We start from the raw sequence: 6,875 nt of genomic DNA, 5'->3' as shown, positions 1-6,875 counted from the left end.
CCTCATAGCAATTCTAGTTTATTAGACTTGAACACTTGATTAAAATTTGCATAGTCATTAAGCAGGGCTCTTAACCAGCCTCTCTGCCTATTAAGTTCAACGGTGTATAGGAGGTTAAAGGGAAACATGATACATAGTTGCAAAACAGCTTGAAAATTCTAGAGCAATGGCACCTAACCTGGCTTAACCACTGGCCTCCTTTAGAGTATAATGAAACTTGTAGGCCCTCTCCCCAAAGCAATGCAGGTGTACATAGCAAAATTTTCACATTATATTAGGGGGTACACACACACATATCCTACCCAAAAGTTTATAGAACTCGAATTCAGAATCTCTTCTCTAGAATGGTAATTCTCATCCAGGAGCAATTCTGCCACCCAGGGGACAGCTGGCAATCTCTGGACACATTATTGGTTGTCATACCTGGGGAGGCACAGGTGTGCTACTGGCATTTAGTAGGTAGAGACCACAGATGCTGCTAGACATCATACATGGCAGAGCACATTCCCTCACTCATGATGAAGAATTATCTGGCCCCAAATGTCCATTAAGCCCAGGCTGAGAAACCTTGCTCTAGAGAGTATATCAAACATTCTTAGGAAATATCGAGATACCTCCCTCCCACCCCTCAGATGGGAAATATGCCCAAGGAGAATAAATACAAATCATGGAAAAATCCATACATTTTCACCTTGATTCATTCATCCAATTATTTATTCAGCAAACTTTTACTAAACACCTATTTCATGCTGAGTATCATTCCGGTCACTGGGAATACCACGCATCAGAAATAAAGTCGGTTAAGTAAATAGCCTGTTAAAAAGTCGTACTAGATTAGTTAGGAATGAGTTCAGCCCCACGTAACACATTAATAAAATAGGAATTTAATAGAAACATGTCCATGTGAAAAGAAATACAGCCAGGAGTGATTGCATGTGCCTATAGTCCCAGCTACTTGGGATGCTGAGGTGGGAAGATGTCTTGAGCCTGGGAGTTAGAGGCTGCAGTCAGCTATAAGTACACCACTGTACTCCAGCCTGGGTGACAGAGCAAGAATCTATCTCAATAAAAATAAAAACAAATAAAAATTATTTTAAAAAAGAGAGAGAGAGAGAAATCCAAGGGTAGACAGTCCTAGGCAGTTAAGGAAGCTTCCCGTTGTTCCTAAGACAACAAGCCCCTTCCATTTTCCTGCTCTGCCATCCTTGGTGTTTGCCCTCATTTCTGACTTCAGAAAATGTCTGTTGCTTCTTAAGGCTCAAATCCAAATTCCAAATGGGCAGAGGAGACAATGTGAAGGACAAAGGCAAAACAATGTATGAACTAGTTAAGCCTGCTTCTGCTTTAAATGGAGACAATGACTTTCTGGAAATTCGACCCAGTAGGCTTCCATTACATCTCATTGACTCTAACTGGGCCGTATGACCACACGTGTCTGCAAGGGAGTCTGGGAGGGTGAGTATTTTTTTTAACTGAGCACATTGCTACTCTGAGAAAAATCAGGGCTCTGCTAATAAGGAAAAAATGTGGAATGGGTGTTGGGAAGGGAATTAGCAGCGCCTGCTGTAAGAGTGGTAAGTGCAAGAAAACAGGATGTAGGAAATACTAAAGGAGGACTTAAGAGAAGTTTGTAACACGCCCTTGAGCAATCAGGGGAGGCTGAAAAAATGAGGAAGAGTTACCCAATGTGTATGCAGGGGTGTGTGTGTGTGTGTGTGTGTGTGTGTGTGTGTGTGTGTGAGAGCAGTGGGATGGGTGTGAGGTTAGTACCAAGGTGATCCAAGCAGGGGGAGCCACGCATACAAAAGGCTGGAATGGGAGGAGCAAGGAATAGTGAAAGATGATGTAAGATGGGCAGGTAGGGTAGTGCAGGCCCTACGGTTGAGTTTGGCTATCATCCTGAGGGCAATGGGGGCCTTTCACAGGTTTAGAGCAGGGAAATACACCATCATAACATCTAGTTTAAAAGATCACTCCAATTGCAACGTGGAGTACCCACTGTACAAGAGGCAAGACAGCACAAGGAGGCCAGGACAGTGTCCCTGAAGACAGAAAGATTGGGTGTTCATCTTTGTAAAATATAAGCATGCTTCCCCACCCTCAGCCATTCCACAGGGGTGACAGTTGGAAGGCTTTGTCAGACACAGAGAATGTGCTACCTAAATATGCCATACGGAAGAGTTATAGAAAATCCCCATAGAGATATGTTCCTGAATCATGCAGTGACTTCCATTTTCTTCACTCCTTGAAAATATAACTTTCTTGGGCTAGAGTTTTTTTTTCCCAGAAATCTATCATTTAACTGTTGATCACTCATCCCGGTGGGCAAGGTTTGTTCATTATAAGGTCAAATGACTCCTACCTGTCCCCAAGCGACTGCCGACTTTGACTGCATTTCCTCAAGAATTTCCCTGCAAGCACATCAACCATTCTTAACTAAATGTAAGCCTTGCATCTACATCTAACTGGAGGCTTTCTCATTGATTCTCTGGAGTAAGCCCCATATTATCACTTGTGTGGCTCTGATACCATTATGAGTCACAACTCCTCAATAATACGCAATGGTAGAAAGAGAGACTGTGGATGAATAAACATAGCTTGCCGAACACATTCAACTCAAAATAACATGGGAGAATACTCATGGGACGAAAGCTTTTACTGTATGATACACACAGCAGCAACACTTATCAGGAAATCATATACTGCTACCTGCCAAACACTGTTGGATGAGAGCATGTGATATAGCATGCAGATTATAAGGAAGACTGTATTTATAGTCTAACAATATACTGTGAAGGAAGGCTACATATTAATATATTTTTAAATACTTCCCAAAAGTAACCCTATAAAAATATGAGCTTGTGGGCAAATAACAGGGCATGTTCCTAAAGGAATGTGCTTATTCATCAGGAGATTTTTGGACCAATAATATACCACAAAGATGAATGATTGGGAAAATGGCTTCATGGTATAGCTCTGAGTATGTATAAACTATAGGTCCAAAGTAAAATTAAGAAATGTATTACAAATACTCATTTTGCAAAGCATCGCTCATATCTGAGCATAAAGATGTTCAGAAATCCAAACACTGGAAGCACTTACCTGAATTGCTGAATAATTCAATATTTGAAATATTCAAAATATTGAATTATTTTAAAAGTTTCATTAAACAATTCAGGTAGATTGTGCCATTGCACTCCAGCCTGGGCAACAAGAATGAAACTCCATCTCAAAAAAATTCACTATTTTATGATTTGATATTTTTACAAACAGCCTTATTGAAATATAACTTACCTACCATAAAACCAATTCATTACCCCCACAAGTTCCCCCATTTCTGTGTGCACTTAATATTTTCTTCCCCAGACCTAAGCAACCACTGTTCTCTACTAAATATGTCTTTTCTGAACACTTCATATGAATAGAATTGTACAACATCTGATCTTTTGCCTCTGGTTTCTTTCACTTAGCAAAATGTGTTTGAGGATTATTCCTGTTGTAGCATGTATAGGCTCCTTTTCGTTTCTCAATAGCATTCCATTGCATGGATATACTACATTTTACTTATCCATTTACCAAGATGGACATTTGAATTTTTCCTGTTTGGGGCTGTTATGAATAATGCTGTTATGTGTACATGATTTTGTGTGGACATATGTTTTCATTCCTTTTGAGTATATTCCTATAAGTAGAATTGCTAAGTGATATAGTAAATTATTTTCAACTTTTTTTTTTTTTTTTGGAGACGGAGTTTCGCTCTTGTTACCCAGGCTGGAGTGCAATGGCGCGATCTCAGCTCACCGCAGCCTCCGCCTCCTGGGTTCAGGCAATTCTCCTGCCTCAGCCTCCCGAGTAGCTGGGATTACAGGCACACACCACCATGCCCAGCTAATTTTTTGTATTTTTAGTAGAGACGGGGTTTCACCATGTTGACCAGGATGGATCTCTTGACCTCGTGATCCACCCGCCTCGGCCTCCCAAAGTGCTGGGATTACAGGCGTGAGCCACCGCGCCCGGCCTATTTTCAACTTTTTAAGAAACTCCCAAACTATGTTCCCAAGAGGATTTACCATTCTACATTCCCATCAGCAGTGTATGATACTTTAGTTTCTCCACATATTGCTAACATTTAGCATTGTCTGACTTTTTTATTGTAGCCATTCTAGGGATGCGTTTTAATTTGAATTTTGATAATGATTAAGATGTTGAACATATTTTTATGTGTTTTTTTTGCCATTTATCTATTTTTCTTTGTTGACTGTGCATTCAAATTGTTTTCCATTTGTTGTCTTATTATGGAATAGAGTTCTTCATATATTTTGTAAACAAGTCCTTTATCGGATATATGATTCGTGAACACTTTATCTCAGTCTGTGGCTTGTCTTTTCATTTTCCTAATGGTGTCCTCTGAAACACAAATGTTTTTAATTTTGATTAAACCCCACTCATGAATTTCTTTTGGCAGTTGTGTACTTTGTTTTATATTTAAGACATTGTTTTGCTTTTTTAAAAAAATCTAGCTTGACAGTCTCTGCTTCTTTATTAGGAATTTAGATCATTCCTAAAGTGAATTACTGATATGGCTAGTTTTACTTTTGCCACTGTATTTGTTTTGTGTATGTTTATTTTTTCATTCCTCTGGTTTTCCTTGACAGCCTTCTGTTGAACTAAATAAATGCTTTCTCATGTATCATTTTAATTCCTCTGTTAACTATTTAAATTTTTTTGTTATCTTCTTAGTGGCTGCTCTAGAAATTACAACATGAACCTTAACTTATTGCAATCTACTTCAGATTAATATGACCTAATTCTATTTCTTTTTCCTTTTTTTTTTTTTTTTTTTTTTTTTGAGACAGAGTCTTGCTCTGTCACACATGCTGTAATGCAATGGTGTGATCCTGGCTCACTGCAACCTCCACCTCCCGAGTTCAAGCTATCTTCCTGCCTCAGCCTCCAAAGTAATTGGGACTACAGGTGCATGTCAACACGCATGGCTAATTTTTTGTATTTTCAGTAGAGACAGGGTTTCACCGTGTTAGCTAGGATGGTCTTGATCTCCTGACTTCGTAATCTGCCTGCCTTGGCCTCCCAAAGTGCTGGGATTATAGGCGTGGACCACCACGCCTGGCCCAATACAACCTAATTCTAATAAAATATACAAACTTTGCTCCAGCATAATAGCTTCATTTCCTTCTCCTTGTGTGTGTTCAAATTACTGTTTTATCCTCATTTCAAAGAGATTAAGAGAATATATAAAATATATATAAAAAATATATATTTGTAAAGTTTCTTATATTAGTATATATATCATTTCTGGTGCTTTATATGTCTCTGTGGATTCAGGTTATGTCTAGTGTCCTGTTCTTTCAACCTGAAGGATTCCTTTAGTATTTATTGACAGTTGGTTCTGGTACCAATAAATCCTCTTAACCTTTTTTTTTAGGAATGTCTTTATTGCCTTTATTTTTGAAGGGTAGTTTTTCTGGATATAAATTCTTGGATTTACAGTGGGGTATTTTTTCTTTCCTTTTAGCACTGTGACTATGCCATCCCCCTGCCTTCCGGCTGCCGTTGTTTCAAATGAGATGCCAGCCATCAATCACATTGGTGTTCCCATGTATGTAATAAGTCATTTTCCTCTTGTTATTCTTAAGTTTTTCTGCCTTTCACTTTCAAGAGTTTAGTTGTACTGTGTCTGGATGACAATCTTGTCTTTATTCTATTTGGGATTTGTTATCAGGTTAGATGTGAATTTTTAAAATCAAATTTGGGTGCTTACTTCAGTAGCACATACACTAAAATTTGGAACGATACAGGGAAGATTAGCATGGCCCTTATGCAAGGATGACACACAAATGTGTGAAGTGTTCCATATTCTCCTGAGGCAGGAGAATCCTTGATCCCAGGAGGAAGAGGTTACAGTGAGCCAAGATCATGCCAGTGGACTCCAACCTGGGTGATAGAGTGAGACTCTCAAAAAAAAAAAAAAAGAAAGAAAGAAAGAAACATGCAGAGTACAGGCCAAAATCTCTGATGAATATTGATGCAGAAATCCTCAACAAAATACTAGCCAACTGTATTCAACGATACGTTAGAAAGATCATTCAGGGCCAGGCTCAGTGGCTCACACCCGTAATCTCAGCACTTTGGGAGGCCGAGGTGAGTGGATCGCCTGAGTTCAGGAGTTCAGGACCAGCCTGGCCAACTTGCTGAAACCCTGTCTCTATGAAAAATGCAAAAATTAGCTGGGTGCAGTGGCAGGCGCCTGTAATCCCACCTCAGGAGGCTGAGGTAGGCAAATTCCTTGAACCTGGGAGGCAGAGTTTGCAGTGAGCAGAGATTTGGCCACTGCACTCCAGCCTGGGTGACAGAGTGAGACTCCATCTCAAAAACAAAAGAAAAGAAAAAGATAATTCATCGGCCAGGTGCAGTGGCTCATGCCTGTAATCCTAGTACTTTGGGAGGCAGAGGTGGGTGGATCACCTGAGGTCAGGTGTTTGAGACCAGCCTGACCAACATGGAGAAACCCTGTCTCTACTAAAAATACAAAATTAGCCGGGGTGTGGTGGCACATGCCTGTAATCTTAGGTACTTGAGAGGCTGAGGCAGAAGTACTTGAACCCGGGAGGTTGTGGTGAGCCAACACCACACCATTGCACTCCAATCTGGGCAACAAGAGCAAAACCCCATCTCAAAAAAAAAAAAAAAAAAAAAAAAAAAAACAAAGAAAGAAAGATCATTCATCAAGACCAAGTGGAATTTATCCCTGGGATGCAAGGAGGGATGCTGAAATCAATCAATGTGATACATTGTATCAAGAAAATAAAGGCTAAAAACCATGTGATGATTTCAATTGATGCTGAAAAGGCATTTGA

General features: G+C 39.7%; 1 non-coding gene across 1 annotated transcript; it reads left to right on the top strand.

Annotated features, from left to right (window-relative positions):
- The first annotated feature begins 5,771 nt into the window (after positions 1-5,771).
- On the top strand, positions 5,772-5,879 carry LOC116559639. The gene has a single exon (XR_004272545.1). It is a non-coding gene; the product is annotated as a U6 spliceosomal RNA (small nuclear RNA).
- Positions 5,880-6,875: the final 996 nt, after the last annotated feature.

Source organism: Sapajus apella, unplaced genomic scaffold (genome assembly GCF_009761245.1).
Source record: "Sapajus apella isolate SASKATOON/1434 unplaced genomic scaffold, GSC_monkey_1.0 scaffold23, whole genome shotgun sequence".
Classification (NCBI taxonomy): domain Eukaryota; kingdom Metazoa; phylum Chordata; class Mammalia; order Primates; family Cebidae; genus Sapajus; species Sapajus apella.
Note: the sequence above shows the minus strand (reverse complement) of the source record. Positions and strands in the feature narration are given on the sequence as shown.